The 18,630-nt window shown below is 36.7% G+C and overlaps 1 long non-coding RNA gene across 2 annotated transcripts; it reads right to left on the bottom strand.

Moving 5' to 3' along the window:
* Window positions 1-1,083: 1,083 nt before the first annotated feature.
* On the bottom strand, window positions 1,084-5,397 carry LOC147654042 (uncharacterized). 2 transcript variants are annotated; one of them, XR_015284348.1, is made up of 4 exons: window positions 5,254-5,358; window positions 4,148-4,237; window positions 3,320-3,500; window positions 3,024-3,227 (listed from the first exon to the last, which is right to left on the bottom strand). It is a non-coding gene; the product is annotated as an uncharacterized LOC147654042 (long non-coding RNA). The 2 variants fall into 2 exon arrangements; XR_015284347.1 differs by having other exon boundaries at window positions 1,084-3,500; window positions 5,254-5,397.
* Between the last annotated feature and the right edge of the window lie 13,233 nt (window positions 5,398-18,630).

Genomic DNA, 18,630 nt, shown 5'->3' with positions numbered 1-18,630 from the left:
TAGAGAATATGTGTGTGGTTGCTTTTAATCATAATAGAATAAATTAATTTTATATAATATAAATAAATACAAAATGAAATTTAAGGTTTTTTAAAAAAAATCAGGAAAATTTGGGATACAAGGTACCCCACAGTGCATTTTAAATTTCTCAGCTGCAGTTCAATGGGAAGGGAGAACGCAGGCAGGTCACCTCCTGCCCCCAGCTCCTGGTTTTCATTAATTTATGTCAGTGGCAGAAAGTCCAGTACAAGGGATGGTCTGGACATTGAAGAGCACTGCCTTATTTCTGACGTGCTTTCTCTTCAGCCTAACCAAATTGCTCCCAGTCATCTCCCTACAGATTCTAGGATGCAAATGGCATTGATACTGTGTGTAAAAATCTTCAAGCTTTAAATAGCAAAGGCTCATCTGGGCAACAAGGGCCCTTTCAAACACCATGTTCCAAGTAGAAGATTATTTCCTCAAGTAACACTTTCTAAGTGCTCTTGGAGAGCTTTCCTAAAGTACCTTGATACTAAAGAAGTAAAATTATACCAGGGAAACCCATAATTTTTTTCCAAATATGGACTCAAAGAACTCTAGACTAACTCCTTTCCTTTTTCATTTTAAGAAAATTCAGTAATATTTAGCTTTTTGTTAAATTTTAGCTTTTTAAAAATGGAAAATCTCTGTCTGTCTTTCTCAAGTAAAAAAAATGTAGAAGAAATAATGGCTGAATGTGCATTGTAACTGCATAAAATATCATACACTCCAGTCATTAAATTAAAGGAAAATGTTTTTTATTATTATTTTAAATAGTTTTTATTCATAAAATGTTTATAATATATAAAACAAATAATTATGACTAAGACATTGTCTAATAAAGATGAAAAGGATGGAAATCCCTATGAATTTTTAATCTGAAAATGAAGAACATTAACAATCAGTAACAGTATCATCAAATATTTAAAATTATCTTCCATAATAAATTCTATTTGTATTTAATATATTTATTTTTTAGATATATATAACATTTTTATGAGTAGGTACATAAAATATCATCAGCTTTTACAAGAGACATCTTGAATTAATGCATTCAACATCTTGATCAAAATTTCCATTTAGTTTATTATTAAGATAAATCAACATTTATAAACTGTATAAAAAGTATATTTTTCTCAGTGTAGCTGGATACATGATTAATACTATTACTAGTGCAAAAATTAAACTGTGCTTGTCAGGCAAAAATGTCATGTAGGTCCAGATTTTCAGATCCCTTTTATTCAAAATGCTTGTATAGTTCCCAAGTTTCTAATTAATGGAATATGCTTCTGACTTTGATGTTTATTTTCCATACAATGATCCTCCTGTCACCTACCACTGCTGAGTTTAAAACAAGCAGAAACCAGAACACCCCTATTGGCCTTCAAACCTATTCCATCAACTCATTCTAAGACAAACTACCTATTTAGTTTCAGTCATTCCATGAATTGCTAAATCTCTTATGAAAATCAGGTTCCCTTAAGGTCATAGAAAAAGTCTGGGTGTATAATTGGTACAAAGTTTGATCAATTTGTTACTTAATTTTACTAGATTGGATTAGAGAGCTGAGTACCACACTGGAAGAATCTCTTTAATCTCTATAGTAAGATTTCTTGGGAACATGAAAAATTGTATCACTGTCTTCTTTCTTGTCTAGGTATAATACTGAGTCCTCTTCATGATCTTTCAGGCCTAAAAAAACCCAAAAAAATCTAGTATTAGACAGATGACAGTGACTTGGCTTTCCTACTTGACTACTGCATCTGTGAACATCTCACAATCTTCTACAGTGGCTTCTCTTATTTGTTGAAGATATCAGAATAAACATTACACTAGACAGCCAAGGATGAAATCTCCTTTTACTGCCACTGAATAATACAATGTTGTGGTTATATTGTTTTCATCTCCCAACAGGAAAATGTTACTATCTATTTAATGTTATTTTTTCATTAAAATGAAAATGTAACTTTGCAAGTATGGTAAAGCTATTCTGGGTCCAGCACCTTCTTTGCACTATTTATATATTTTAAATGTATTTAATTTAAAATAACATCATCTTTCTAAATATATTTAAGCTAAGAATAGAGAGGATGAGAATCTTCTGAAATTGGGCTGGCACAAGGGTTTAGTGTGATAACACCTTATCTCTGAGAATTGGGTCAGAACACAGTTTAAATTATACAACTTTGATTGCTTTTTAGGCAGCTGTTTTGTTGATTTTGCTCTGGTGTCACACAGAAGTCTCAGGCACAAATTGGTATCCCAAGGAAGAGGAACTGAACCAACAAAAACCCCCCAGTTTCTGCCCCACACCAGCTATTTAAAATACACTGCAGGGTTGCATAATCTGTTGCAGTTTGGCTCTGCCGTGTGTGTGCCCCAGCACAACTTCTGAGTGGGTTAATGGGGTTAATTCAGGCTCCTCCAGAGCAGGTACCTCATCTGACAGACTTGCAGGAGAAATAGGAGCTCTGTCTAATCAACTCTGTGTCTAGTTTTAGGCAATGCTATTACTCTCTGGCTTTCATGAGCGTCCCTGATAATTTATTAATTAAAAAATGGAAAACATACAATTTGTGAAATTTAGAAAAAAGAAGTATATTAAAACATTGCTCCAGGCATGTTTTGCTGCGCATAAATCTGATTTGTTGACATGCTATGTAAGATACCAAACCAATGTACTCCAGCCCAATACTTTGCTATCTTCCAGCATAATTAATTTCCAGTGATGTGTGTGCATCCAAACAAGAAGAAGAAAAGGATCAGAAGGAATGAGCTTGTCTGAGTGTATTCAGAGAGTATACATGAAAAACCATAAGCACTAATCTTATGCTTCCCTACTACCAAAAGTTCATCAAGATTAGTAAGTTTGGCAGAGCTTAATTAACAGCTAGGGAAAATGTAACCTGGGGTGAGGGGAAGGCAAACTGATTAACAGAAACTTTTTGTTTCTTAATTATGCTTTGTATTATTCTCTTTTAGATCATTCTCACCTACTGGTGGGGAGGCTGCATGTAGTTTAGCATTCACATTGTGTTCACATAAGTCTCAGGCTTACTCCAAAAATGTCCTAACATTCCTACTTGGGCAAGACTGCAAACTTTGTATAAGAAAGTTTAATTTAGTGCAATTTTTTGTGTGGTTGGACAATTTAAGTACAGTTTTTTCACCTCTTTTCAGGAGTCTTCTTCCATCTGAGTTAGATTCTAAGAGCAAAGATGAAAAATTATAAAAACAGACAAGCCATTTGAGATGTAAAAATGAGGGTGTTTCAATTGAAATGGAGGTAAGTACTCACTAAAGATTTAAGGTGACTTATCTTATTTAAACTCCTTGAGGCTGTTACTCAGAGCTGACCTTGTGGCTGCCTTCACCCCTGGGTGCATGGGGAGATGCAGCCGCACGCATGGAGATGGCAGGCGCTCAGCTTTGCACTTACTAGCCATGGCTGAAAGAAGGAGCCAGGCAGAGTGGCTTGCCTGTGGTGAATAAATGGAGAGGGTGATAATGCTCTTCCACAACAGGACCAAGATCTGAACCAGCACTAGATCACTGTGGCTTTGTTTCAGGAAACATTAATTTGCTGGAACATCCCCAGGTGACACTGGACAATGCAGTAACAGCACCATGAGCAAGAGTGGCAGCTGCTGCTCCTCTTCCTGGCACCACAGGTCTAGTGAAATACTTGGAAAAGGATCTGTAAGGATGGCGTGTTCTCCCCCTTCTTCCTCAAGTTGTATGAGGAGAAGTTTAGATTAGAAATATTAGAAATAATTTCTATACTGAAAGAGTTGTCAAACACTGGAACAGGCTTCCCAGGGAGGTGGTGGAGTCACCATGCCTGGAGTTATTTACAAGACCAGTAGCTGAGGTGCTTAGGGACATGTCTTAGTGGTGGGTAAACAGCTGGACTTGAGGTCTGAGAAGGCTTTTTCAGCCTCAATGATTTTATAAATCTATGATTCCATGGTTCCATTCTGTTTAGTTTTGTATCTTGTAGCTCTGTTTGATGGTAACTTTGCAGTCCATCCTGCCCATACATATGTGCACTTCAACAAACAAGTATTCTCAATTATGTGGGAAAAAAAGGGACACATTTGAGACTTTATCTTTCTCTCCCCCTTACCATGAATATCTCACAAAACAAAACATCTGTTGAAAACCTAGCAGATTCCTGTCTCAGTCCTTCCAGGTGTGATGCACTGTGACCTCGATCCTGCAAAACGCAAACTTTTCTGTGAAGGAGTGTCATGACAAACATCCTATTACATTTCCTAAAGTCAATCCCAGCTGCCTTCTCTAAGTAGTTCCAAATGACAACAGAGAACAAGAAGAGCTCACGGCTGAAGCTGATTCACACTCAGAAAATTCAAATAACTAATAGCTACATGAAAAACAACAACAAAACAATCATAATAAAAAAAGACCAACCCTGGTTTTTCCTAGTCTGGTTTGGAAAGGTGAAATCCTAAATTCACTGTCTAAATGTGGGGGATTGGTATTTGCTCATTTCAAGAAAGAAAAGAGGTGTGGTGTTAAATCTGCGACAGCAGTATCTCTGGTTACATCTGGTTAATTCAGGCAACCTGCATCTACTTTCATCTTACACTCTGAAATCTGACAATCATTTACTGATTAGAAAATAGTCTGATACTATGGCTGTGGGTCTGTTTTCATTAGATTTATTTTTAAAGGGAAATAGCTCAAACTTTATAAAAAGTCATTTATTTGTTTGTTTGTTGTATTAAATTTGGAATTATATTTTTTAGAGGAAAAAATATTACCTTTAAATATACTCAATAGCTTATCTAACTAAGGTAGATAGGTTTTCCATCCAAGTAACCAAACTTCTGTCTGGGAGCTGGAGCTTCCTAGGAGAGCAATGGAAGCTGTCTTTGCTATATCAACTTAATTAAATGTCGGCAATGCTTTCACAAGAGCAGGACCAGGATGGCAGCAGAGGCAGGCAGAGAATTCTGGATTAAAAACAGTCTCCACAGTTAATTAATGGGATCTGCCAAAAGCACTGAGCACTTAGCCTGTTGTTGCAGTAGAGCTGTAGCTTCTTTGAATGAAGGACTAAGCAAAATAAGGGACTAACCAAACCAATATTTAAAACATGTGAAATGTGTATTAATTATATTTAAGAAAATCCTACCACAGTTCAGAACACTAACTGATGCCATTGTGGGTCTCTGAAAAGAGTGATCAAGGTCTCAGTTATTAACTTACCTCTGCTGGGATGCTTTCAACAAAGGAAGATATAGTTTTAGGTTGACTTGTAAATTCCCTGGTGAGTCTGCAGGTGGGGATGGAAGGGAGAGACTCCTTATTAGAATTGCTAGAACTTTCCTTTTTATGCATATATCTCTCAGCCTAGAGGAAGAAGGAGAAGTTCAAACAAATTCTGACTACTTTATTTCAGCACGTTTGTGACCAAGATAAGATCATTATCAAACACCTTGGAGTGAGGTTGAAGCTAGAGGGATGTTCTTAATCAAAAAATAGTTATAATTTAACGTAATCAATGTTTGTGAAATAGCTGTGATATATTTCTCAAACTCTGAGCCATAAGGCAGAAAGGACACTTTCAAGAAAATTATTCAACAGGTCAGATAATATGGCCATTTTAAATTGCACTGCTTGGGGAGTGGCACTATTACAGAAGGAAATTTAGAGAGAGTGCCTATTTTGAGATGGGAATAATTAAACAGCTTGCTTAGGGTAGTCATGAATTTTCTGCCAAGCAAAGTTTTTAAATCAACATTGAATATTTTTCCTTGAGGCCAGGTTGTAGGTCAAACAATTATGCCCTGAGTTCCAGGAGTCTATGGTAAGAATGGTGAAAAATATGATGTAGTCTCTTTGGTTTTTGCCTTAAAATTCCCAAATAGATCAATGACAATCAATGACAACCAAAGCTGAAAACTACAGTTGAATGTCCCACAAATACAATTTAGACCCTTTTGTAGTCTAAAACCAGAAAATATCATCTTACCTGCGTACTGAATGTCACTTTGACTGTGTAGATCTCACCATTTTGTCAGTAAAGCAATGCTGTTCTTCACCTTGCAAAACACTCTCCTCTTGTCAGGAAGTGGGGAGCAGCACAAAATGGATAAACCAGCAGAGCAGGCTAGATTCCAGAAAGCTCATGATAGCTGTAACTGTGTCCATGCCTCCATTATTTTCTCACAGCTCTCTATATGACCTGGAATCTCTCTGCATGAGAAGCTTTGTGGCAGTCTTGACTGTGACTCATGAAAACCCTGTCAGTTAGTACATGGGATGTAGAACAAAAAGAGAGAGTGTGAGAATTTGGACAAAAATAGCATCTTCCATGCTCATGTCCTCCAGACGTTGGGACTCTTATATTCTGACTTCATGGTGTGTTTGTGATTGGGTGTGTCACAGAAGTGATGGGAGGTTGCACCAAACCCTAAACTCACCACACCCAGCATGATGATTTAAAGATGGTTGCTTTTATTCTCATTTTCATTTTTTGCAGGATTTTTTTTTTTTTTTGCACCTCAGGAGAGGAAAACATGGCCCTTATACATGAAAACTAATGTATTAGTTTTAGAGGACATTTTTTCTTTTGGGTTAGTACCCTACTCCATAATGTACCACAGTTGCAAGCTCTCATGCTCAGACCTGGTGCTGAAGCACTAAAGTTCCATATTTTTGAGTCTTTTATTTGGGATTTCCATTTCAGGACTGAAGGGCTGCAAGTACTTAGTGCCCCCTGCTGTATTCTGGTCTCATACATTGATTTCCTTTGTGACCTTAGGGTCTGCTTTGACCTTTTGCCCTTTCATATGGGAACTTCTCTGCAGAAAGGGTTGTGATGGAAATGTGATTAGAAGGCAAGGCCAGTCACCCATTTTCTGGTTTATGCTTCCTTTTTGGTGGCTTGCAGCAATGTCTTGACTCTGTTGGCTTGAGTATATGAACACTGGAATTAATGCTGAGTGTCCATAAGCAAATACCTGAATCATCGCTGGTTATTAATTGTTCCTCTGGAATGATTGTGAGTCAGAGGTACTGCTTTTGACTTTTACAGTCACCAAAGAGAACATTATCTGGCACCCTTCATTTCAGTTAGTAGGGATCTAAGATACTCTAGGTGAGGTCCAGATGATGCCTGGTATGGGTTTTTTGCTTGCTTGTACAGATTGCAGAGCAGCAATCTATGGAACATCTATTTAAAAACGAAGCTTGCATGAGTATATATAAGCAAATACTGCACTGTGCCAAGCCACACCCACCTCTCAGACACTGTCAAATAGTTTGGTGGGGACTGTTGGTTTTTGGGTTTTTTTGAGAAACAATGCATGTTTCTTTCCACGTAAATCACCTGCAGAGAAATTAAGAAAAAGGACAAAAAGAAAAAAAACCACACTTCTTAAACAAAGCAGCGTAAGCCCTATATTAGGCATCAGGCTGGCTAATTGCTGCTGAAGTACTTCGCTGCAATATATATATTTTGAACAACCACCAGAAATATGAGGACTTAATAAGTGACGAGAAGAGAATTTATACAAAAAACAGACATAACAAGGCAAAGTTAATTCATCACAACTTTCACATAAGCCTTTGTTGGGCAGTTGGCCAGGCCCATCACATTATCTGTTTGACTCAGTGAGTCACTCCAGCTAATAGAATTTTGCCCCGTGTTTGTTGTTGCCATGGCAATGCAATATTATCAGGCATGTCATGTTCACAGATCAGTAGCAGCGGCGCTGCTGCAGACACACAACAGCTTTCAGCCTTTGACCATAAACAGGAATTCACTCCACAGTCAGTCTGTCAAAAAGGAAGTCGTCTGTGGTGAAGAAGCACTAGTGCCAGTACTACTAGCCTTTTCCTTTTTCCTTTGTGAGCGCGTTGCCATTATCATTAAAATAACCTTGAGTCGTCATGAATTCATTCATTCACAAACATTGTCAAAGAAGGTGCAATAGTTCAAGAGAATCCAGAGGGTCAAAGAGAGGACTAGTTTTAAATCTGTGCCTATTGAACCTGGAAATGACATAGTCTGTTAGATATAATCTTATTCTTACCATAGCAAATCAAGCTGTGTTGACTGGCACCAATGTCCAAGTCAATTCAGCACCATGAAAGGTTACTAGGAGTAAAGAGGTCATATCCTTTGTGGTATTGCTTTTGAGAAATAAACTTAGGCATGTGTGGGAATATTTTACAAAGAATAGCTTTTTCAGCAAAAGTGAAAAACAAATCCTGTCAGGAATCTATAGAGACTGCAGGTATTTTCTGACATAGACATATTTAGTGTTTAAACCAAAGATATAATTGCAAAGCTTTTTCAATATTTTAAATGTTTAATTGAGTCATAAATATTCCACCAGATATTTTAATTGCTTTCCAAAAGAAAAAAAAAAAAAGAAAAGGTTAAATATCTTTTTGAAACTGCATTTGAAGCTAAGAATATACTCTGTCTTGGGGTTTATAAGGATTTTCATTTTCTTTATAACAGACGTATCAAATGATAGCACAGAATACATGGGAAAGTGTACATAGATGCACTGAATTTGATTTGTTTGATAGATTATGTGGGATCTACTCCCCAATGTAACTTTGATATAAGTTGAGTTGTTCTGATTTACCCTGCTTTGAAAGGAGAATTAAGATTCTTGGATTTAAAGTACAGGAGAGAATTTTTGAAAGGACATACTGTTTTTTAATGTCTCTGTTGAATGGAAAGACCTGTTTAAACATTTGTTGTCACATATGTCCCAAAATGTTGTTGACAAGCTATACTGGCAATTGAGAGACCCTACACAAAGTTTAGGCATGCATTTGAAAATTATTATGAGCAATAAGGGGATGATTATGCTTTTCCTTCTGTGGCTTTAGAGTGGTATAACTCTACATGTGATTTTAAAGCATTTGCTGCTGAAATGCTAGGGGAAGTTGCTCCATTCTGGTTAAGTGTTGTTCCACTTTACTGCAGCCCTGATTCTTCTGTTACACAGCTGAATCCACCAAAATGCTCACATTTACTCTGGTGCAAACAAAAACAGCGTTTGGTGACTAATATTTAAAGTTGAGGACCAGTCTTAGGCTATGCTTGATGAATACAGAGCAGAAGTCCTGAGAAATAAAGCTTTTGCCCACAAGCCCTTTCCTACTGAACAGAATGTTTCCTCTCAGTGGAATGGATTTACACTTGCCATGCATTGGCATGAATCTCCCTGTGCTCGCACCATGGCACAGATCCTGCAGCATGGATTTTCTTAAAGTCATAAAATAGGCTGTCTCTCCCACGTTTTCCGGAGAAACACTAAAATCTATTGTCTGTGTGGTGTCTTACCAAGAGAAGTACCAGTAGCGGAGTTTATTAATGCCCATGTGCTTAAATTAACCTTCCTCTTGAGCTTGGGACTTTAAACACTTTCTGAAGATCAGGAAGGAGTTACGGTAGATTTAAGTGTTTGCTCTAAACTCCTGACATGAGGGGCAGGCACATCTTGATGAAGTCCCAAAGATTTGAAATAAAGTGAGCTTTTAATCAAATTCCTTTTGCTTTAATAGCATTACTCTTATTTTACTCTGGGGAAGTAAAGATCAGAATGAAATGCAAGAAGGAGACAATCTCCCCTAGTTTTAGTGAGGAATGAACAGGAAGACTTTGGAAATCATGGAATGGGATATCACCAGTGAACAGATCTCTGTGCACCTGCATAGCTGTTTTCCAATCAGCCTGATGCATACACTTATATGACAGAAGGAAAGAAAGGGAGGAGCAAGATGCATCTATATCTCTTTTTTGTCTAGTCATAAAAGTGGAAACATTAATTAGTTAAATTCTGTCTCAGTGAAGTTGCTGCAGCTCCTCTGCATGACCATTCTTTGATCAAGTCCAGAACAACAGTTGTCAGTCTGGCTTGAAAGGGCTCTGAGCATCCCATGCAGACTCAGTACTAAGTAGAATAGAGTTAATAGAGTTAAACGGTGAAATGTCATCCAATTCAATAACATAATTAAACAGGTGCAGTTTTAGTGTGTTGAGAAGGAACAAAATACACAGGATCTGCTCTAGTAGAAATTGTGGAATAAACTAGTTGTGGTTTGGATCATTACATCTTAGAGTAATAGATGTTATGTTTACCCCAAGGGTCAGCAGATTTCTGCCATTCGGTGGCAATCTGCAAATGCATTACAACTAATCATTTCAAACTGGCAAAGGAAAATAAGTCATTGACATTTTAAAAATGTGTTTTTAACACATAACTTTTTTTAAAGACTGTGTGATCTATGTATGAATAAAAAATTCCACTCTGCTAGTTTTCTTCTATTGCAATTTTCTTGGAACTTGCCTCTACTGTAAACAGCTGCAATTTTATTTCTTGCATCTGCATGTCACTTCATATTATTAGTCCCGTATTTTCAAAGAAAAATATTTGTTTTTACTTTTTTCTTCCTTGGACTCCAACAGAAAAGGGTCTTTCTGAAAAAATAAGTTTAGAAGTTCCACAAAGGGGGTGCTTCCATTTCCTGAAGGAAATTCTTGTGACACTTTGTGAATAAAGACTTAGTGAAAAATATATGTGATATAATATGGATATTAGAATTTGCAGTTGTATCATCCAGGTAGTGTGACATATATTAAACATAATCACAACTATATCCTTTTATTGCTAAGCAGGTGTGGTAAAAGCTTTTAGGTGCATGCAGGCACTGAAAAATAACGTTCCAAAGTCATCTACAATGGTTCAAAAGTTTGTCACATTTATGACAAAAGATATTGACTCTGAAGAAGGGAAAATATTTAGCAAGCACTGAGAAGTTTTTATGTAGATCTACTTATACATCATGACTCCTATCCAGCACCTCTCTTTCCATTTAGTCTTATCTTGAAAGAGAGGTTTCTTGGAATTCCCACAAAAAGAAGAATTGTAAAACACTTAAGTTTGGTTGCATCAAATGAACTTTTCCAAATACCTTGTGGTAACAAAAGAAAAACGAGCTGTAAAAGTGGCTTTAGAGAAAATGATAATTTGGGGTTTGCAGATAATCTCAATATTATTATTTTGTATTATTTTTTAAACATTTTAATATGAAGAGCCTTCTAGAACTGAAAAGGAAAAAAAAAAATTATTTAAAGGCCTTGCTATTAGACTTGGTGCTTTATGCATTTAAGCTCTGACAGTAAGGTCATTTCTTAATAAGAAACTTGAATTTATGAAGGTAAAGAAAACTTCTCAAGACACTTCCAAGAAATGTAGAAAAATTCAGATCCAATTATCTTAAAAGACAAAACGATGTCTAATGAGTACCTGGCAAAGTACACTTGGTCTTAGGTAAAATAATGATACACTTATCTGATTAACTGTTCCTTGGAAACATTTTCCCTGTATGTCTTTTGTCAGAGGTCATTAAGAAAACATCCTGAAGGGTGTAAGTGGTGGAACCTTAGGTTAAACTCCTACTTCATAAGTCTGATTATGCTGAGATATTCAGATATTTAGCATATGGTATGACAGAAAATTATATATTTTTGATCTATACTTCAAGGATCTTGACTGAAGTCAAAATGGTTATTATACCAAGTAAAATCACAATCTTATGGAAAACTACGGCAAAGTTCCCATTAGCTGTAGTATCCCACAGTTTTCAACCATGCATTTTAACCCTGAGAACTATGGTAATGCCTCCTCCACCTCTAATCATGCATGTTGAGCTCCTTGTTTTTCTAGACTTGGTGTTCTTATGTTGAGAATAAGCACTGAAAATCACCAAGAAATGGCAGCAGCAAGTAGTAGGGGGAAAAAAAAGCATGGAAAAATGATTGGAGGCAAAGGATTTGAGAAAGAACACAGGATGCAGAATCTTTGGCAAAAGGGTGCATGAGAAAAGAATTAAGAAATTTAAAAGGAGAGGAGTCCCAAAAAATTAGAAAGAAGACTGAACCCTGCAAGAAGGAAAGGGACTCTCAACATCTCTTGTAAGCAGGCAGGAATGGATGGATAGGAGGTCGTTGAGCATTCAGTTCTCATGCTGTATGTAGGCTGAGCATGTAAAGATTCCACCACTTTAACAGGTAAAGCTATTGCACAATGACAGTAAAGTTTATGTTCAACTGTTCTGAGTAGCTTTTTAACATTCACAGTGGCACATCTAAACAAATCATCACACTTTTAATGAAAATCACTGCAATGTCAATCTATGCTTTGTTTCAGATGTTCTCGTTAGTTCCTCAATCAATGTACGAGGCAACATTTTCTAGTGCATTAAAGTGATGCTGTTTACCACTCTTATGATAATGATGGCTCTATAATGCCTAACAAATATTTATCCAGTTTATCTAAATTGGTCATCACAGTGACATTTCTAAAAAAGCATTTGTAGCCCTTTTATTAATAGGGCCCCATATTGTATGCCATCTCCTTCAAATTTTCCTTTAAACCTAAAGTCAGGCCCAACTATTAACTATATAAGTTGAACTGAGGTGTGTTTTTTTTACAGTTGAGTGTGTGTTGTCATTGAACAGTTTAACCTCAGTTTATATCAGAATTTCACAAGAGGACACAGTTGATTCTGTAGAAATAATGAAGTGCAAGGTTCACAGGACATGTAGTACTCAATTTTTACAGCAGCACAGTAGAGTTCATACTGATCAACCAAATAATTAGTCTTTTCACTTTATTTGCATTGAACTGAGAATAAGAGAGATATTCGGTACCAGCCATGAGGCACTAGAAGTGGAAGGAAATAGACACACAACCTCTTTGTAAATCATAGCATCTTCATCTCCACAAAGAACTTTTGTCTCAACCTGCACATTTTATGTTTAATTTCTCTTGAGGAATATGTTGGGGAAATTAGTGAGGTCTGAGATCAAACAAAATTATATAATTTTAACAGAATTTCTATTTTTTTCCTCAAATGTTCTGTTTTGTAGTATCCTGCATTCCAATGTCTGTAGAAAACAGTCTATTAGGAAAAGAAACAAAACTGTATTTACAATGTCATCAAGTATTATATCAGTTAAGTCAACACAATTATGGTTATAAGATGGTGAACTGCCTGAGAAAAGCAGTCTACTTATTTACCACTAAATTTGTTGATTCAGTAAATGCTGAAGCTGTTCATTAATTGTTCAGCATAATATTTGTTGTGTACTCTGGAATATGTCTGAGAAAAGAGAAAGACAGGAAAGAAATAACAAAGCTAAATATAACAGCTTCTCCAAAACATTTTAATCTTAAATAGCACTTTCACTGGAAACCAAGCACATGTGAAAGTTGTGGTTTTTACATGATTTGCCTACACAGAAATGATTCTTCATAATTTTATCTGAGGTTAAATGTTCTTCTATAGATTATAAAGGTATACCTTACCTTTCAAAACCTCTATGGTTCATCTATCCATAATAATTGCAAATTTCCCAACCCCTCTTTCATAATCACTTTATTTGAAAAGATCCACCAATCTTTTTCAAAGTTCTTTCCATTCTCCAAAACAAACAGATTAAGGTTTGGATTAAAGAAATCCATAGGCAGTAGATGTTCTGTCCTTGACTGTGATTTCATGTGGATTGTTCCATGACTATGACCTGAGCTGAGCCAGCACTCTCCTGGCACATGCACTTTCCAGTTTTATCTCTAGACTATTTTCCAGACCCTCAGTTTAGCCCAGGGGTGCAGTCTGAGGTGGGTGAGCATACTGCTACTCACCTCCTGGTACTCAGAGGGGACAGTTTATCATGCTCTGTCTGATCTGAGTCTCTGTTTTCAGGCAACAGCACTACCCTCAAGTGGAGCCTGAACCTCCCAGCAGCTTAGTCTAGGCTGATACTCTGGCCAAGAAATCAGAGACCATGCATTCCTTTCCTAATCCTCCAGGCTGGATGGTCCCCTTACCAAAGGGGTGTTTAGAACAATACTTACACACCAAGGTGATTTTGTCTTTTTTGAAACGTTCATAAATTCTCTGAACTTTCTCTATTTTGTAAAGTATCCCTGGGTGTAGTTTACTGTACATTGATTTTAATAAGCATTCTCTACAGACCAATATGTATAATGTTGGAAATGGTATAATACAATTTTCCTCCACTGAAATGCTACAGAAAATTGCGCATTTTATACTGACATGTGCCACATCAATAATACAGTTTTTATATCTTATTTGTAGCTATTGATCTCAACAACATAATGAAAAATTGATTGCAATGAAGTGCACTACTTCTTAAGTGTAAATTTCAATGTCAAATTATTTTTATCTATGCTTCCCAATTATAGATGAAGCTTATACATTTATATATGTTTGCTTTTACAAAACTCTGGATCAGTAAATTAGATATGACAAGAATCTACTAGGTCAATAGAAACCTTGTTGCTCTCACTAAAATATGATTCCAAAATTAAATACACTAGTTCCCTTTCTTCGTTATAGAAAGAATTAAAGTTTCTGTATGTGGTATCACCTTCCTGGGCAATTTAACAATTAGAAATGGGGTCCTAAATCATAAGGGGATATGGGCACACAAAGTATTTTATTATGTGGGAAAACACTGAAATTCATGCTCTCACTCTGGAACCCACATGGCAAAGTAAAAAAGAAATAGCATATTCTTTTGTTATCTCTTGAGACCTTATTATTTTTGAAGAAAATGTTTGTGTTTGGGAAAACCTTGCGTTATTGGAACTGACAAAAAATGTGAATGGCTTCCATACTGGGCAAAGGGAAGGCACTGGATTCTATTTTCTGCACTATAAAGACAGTGTAACTCGATTTCTGCACCTCCTTCCTACCCCTTTGGGAAGATCAGACTGGGAAATTCAGACTATTTTTCTACTGGGTCACAAGCAGAGGTTACCTCCAGAGAAAGTTGCCTTACTCATTCTGCTTTTTGGGGACTGGGGCACTTAGCACAACATCACTTCTTCTTATAGAACTGCTTGGAAAAATAGCAAAACCGATTCTGAATTAATTAAAAACACTGCATATTTCAAAATCAACCAAAGAGTTAAGAGTCCATCCAAACCAATCTGCCTGGTTTCTTCCACTTGGTGAATAGGTACGGTAACTTCTGAGATAGTAAAATTCATCTCTTCCTAAGGTGATGAGATCGAACAACCTTTCAAAGTGTCTGTCTCTTTGCATTCATGACATGGGTAGCAGAGGGAACTACTCCAGACTACAGGCCTTTAGGGCCTGTGGTTGGAGAGGGTGGATCTCAACATAAGGGCCAAATAGTGGTAAGTAAATGTTGACTTGCAATGATGCCATAGCATTTTTCAGCCACTCTGACATAATAAATTCAGTTCTCTTACTGTCATGAGGTAGATTTTGGAAATGTTTGTAGGACTTCAGGTGCAAAATGGATTGCAAAATGGTGGTTTTGAGTGGGGTTTTTTTTGGATATCATTAATTAGTGTCCCAATTCTTCAGTTTCTCAGTACAGAAAGAGAAGTGTCTTCTCAAGATGGCTGCAGATGTAATGCTGAGTGGGGAATGAAGAGGGCAGATAATTTACAGCAATCTGCTTTTTTTAGCAGTGCCAATAAATATAACTTTCCCAATACCTGAAAATCATCTCAGTTATAATCTAGTGGTCAGGATCTTTGTTTTATGTCTCTACAAAACAACATCCTCTGTCTTCTTCCATATCTGTTTCTCTTAGGGAGGTTTGCCTTCCTCAAAACGGGGGAGCTGGTTACCTTTGTTGTGACCAGTTGCTGAAAAGGGAGGAGTAAAAAGCTGTTTCACATGCTGTGGTACAAAGAAAACCTATTTTCTCATATATTGTGCTTTGTACTTCTCCAAACAAAATGTTTGACAGTTAGGAAACCAACAATACTGCTTTCCTATAAAGAATGTTTCATTTTCATAAAGATTGAATTCATGCTAAAGTCTGTTTTATAGTGGTAGTATTTATAAGGTCTCCTCCTGCTCAGCTGTCTAGGTTCATGACATTTGTTGACATTTGATCTTATTCATCTTTCAAATTTGGTTTATATCTGTCATGGATTCAAAATTGATTTGAAATCAAGTTGAAAGTATGACTTGAGCATGGTGGCTACTGTTTGCAGGAACGGCCTGCATAAATATGTCGTCTAAGATGATGAGAGCTATTTCCCCACTTCACTGCAAAAGCCAAATTTTGTTACAAGCTGACTCTGATGAGGTGACCATTCCCTCCCATGCTAGACAGGTATTCACTTTGACCCTGTCTTCAGGCAGGCAGTTAATCCACAATTGTAGGATATGCTGACAGAGAAATTGTCAAGCACTATTTCAATATAGGCTGGTTTATATTGCTTCCATGCATTTATTTAAGAATGGAGTTTTACAACTTTGCAAATTTACTTCAAGACATACTGAAGAAGAGGTTCTGAGAATTTGCATATTTCATGGCTGATTTTTAAATACAGCCCACATAGGAACTTAAAAGATATGCACATCTTTAAAGAGAAAATGATACTCTTACCAATTAGATAATTATTGTTATTATAGTTATGGACTAGCAATCAATGAAGGCTTCAGTGTCAGCTGGACCACATGAAGGATGCAGCAGCATATCCATGTAGAAAGAGAACTTCTCCATGCTACTTAGAATCCTGTTTTTCTTCATTTAATTCCAGGACCTGGATATTCTTTGTGCACCTAAAAATCTTCCCAAGAAGTTAGCCTGAGCTGTATCACCGCCCACAAGTACATCAGCCAACAGGGAAAACTCAAAATAAATCACAATAATCATATAGTGAAAGCTAAGATAATTTTCACATGACTCTTTGAAACCTAAGTGTGTCATACTGAGACCAGGCTGAACAGTATTTTCATCACCCTAATTATCTTACTGATGTTTCAAAGCAAAGAGCATGTCAACACAGCTGTACAAGGGATGAGCGCACATGAGTAGTTGAAAGAAGTATAAATATTAAAACTAAATAAGCTGAGGTAGAAACTGGAAAGCTCCAGAAAGAGGCCAAGGAGAAGCTACTATGCTTAACTGAGGAAGTGCCTTTTGCTCTCCTGCCAGAGGGAGGCCTAGAAATTATCTGAAGCAAAATACAAGCAAACCATCAAATAGTGAAATAACAGTTGACATAACAGATATGATAAAATCCTATTTGTAAGAGGGTAATTATTTAAATAGATGTTCCTCAATACAGGAAGTTTAAAAACAGCCACAGATTACTATTTATTATTTATTATCTAATGCAATTTCTTTGCAGACAGAATCTTTCAAGAGAGTTGGCATTGGTGTCCTGCATTGCTTGACCAGCTAAAATCAACCAAAGCCCAGCCAAAAGGCCAGCAAATGAAGCCTTCAGATCCTCTGAGAAGTGTCTTGCCTATGTGAGAGAAAAGAAATAAGGAAAAATATCCAAACCCTGATAAATTCATGGTAAATGCTGTCACAGAGAAAAGATCTGCTAATTTATGCTTCTGAGAGAAGGACTCGTTTTAACTTAGTATTTTTCTAAGATACTAATAATGATAGTATTATCAAACAGCTTAAAATCTAGTGACAAACATGACCTGTGAGAAAGGGTAGAAAAGGTGTTACCTTACACATCATCAGATTACTTAGAGTTTGAGTTCAGTGCTCAATGAACATAGAAAAAGAAAATGCATAAAATTACTCTATTTCATCCATAGAAAAAGATATTTGGCATACCCTTTCAGACACCAAAGAATTCAATTCCCTGTTCCCAGATCCTTAATGGCCAAAAAAAAAAAATAAAAAAAATAAAAAGTAACCTACTACTAGACAAAATCAAAGCTGTCTGGACACAAGCCTATGCAACATGCTCTAGGGGACCCTGTTTGAGCAGAGAGGCTGGACTAGATGATCTCCAGTGGTGCCGTTTTGTGATTCTGTGTGATGCTGTGTAATCAGAGTACTCTCAGTGTCCGATGGAGCAAGAAAGAGAAGGAATAACTGTTTTGCTAACTGTGATTTCATTCCAACTTTTGTGCTGGACATTTCAATTAGTTGCTTTTTCATTCTTTCCATGAATCCTTTTCAGTCCCTAAAGGGCATATTTACAATAATATCTTAAAAAATCTGTTAGAGGGAGTGCACCAGATAGCAGTGGTGAGTGACGACTAGACTGGAATTTTGCACAATTAGGCAGACTGTACATATATATTGCTCATATAGTGTTTTTTTGCACCATTTTACACAGATAACCACAGGGCCTGGCTGAAATGTTGAATGTAGCCGTGCCTCCTTCTGCTTTCGTAATAGAAGCAACTCATCCATCCATAAACTGATATAGCTCAAGCCAAAGCTATGGCATAGGAAGACTGAGAAAATTGTGTTGTGCTGACTGACAAATCTGAATGATTCTTTAACCAGCTAGGGTGACCTGTAGTTACAGCAGAGTTGGTCTACACCAAATGTCAGCAACCTATATGGCCGAGGGATGAAAAGTTTTAAGAATTATCCTATTGGTCACAAAGAGCTTCTCAATAGGTATTTGAGACTAGATACCTCATTATAGCCATGTTTTTAGAAGTTGCATGCAGGCTTTAATAAAGGGTGTTAATTGATTTGAGATATGCATGACATTTCTAGGTTGCACAATGGAAGTAAAATGTTATTTCTCTCTGGCCTTGCCTTTAGCATTCACT

The sequence above is a fragment of the Cyanistes caeruleus genome, chromosome 3 (genome assembly GCF_971803275.1).
Source record: "Cyanistes caeruleus chromosome 3, bCyaCae1.hap1.1, whole genome shotgun sequence".
In the NCBI taxonomy this organism is placed as follows: domain Eukaryota; kingdom Metazoa; phylum Chordata; class Aves; order Passeriformes; family Paridae; genus Cyanistes; species Cyanistes caeruleus.
The sequence above is the reverse complement of the archived record's forward strand: the minus strand, read 5'-3'. Positions and strand labels throughout refer to the sequence as shown.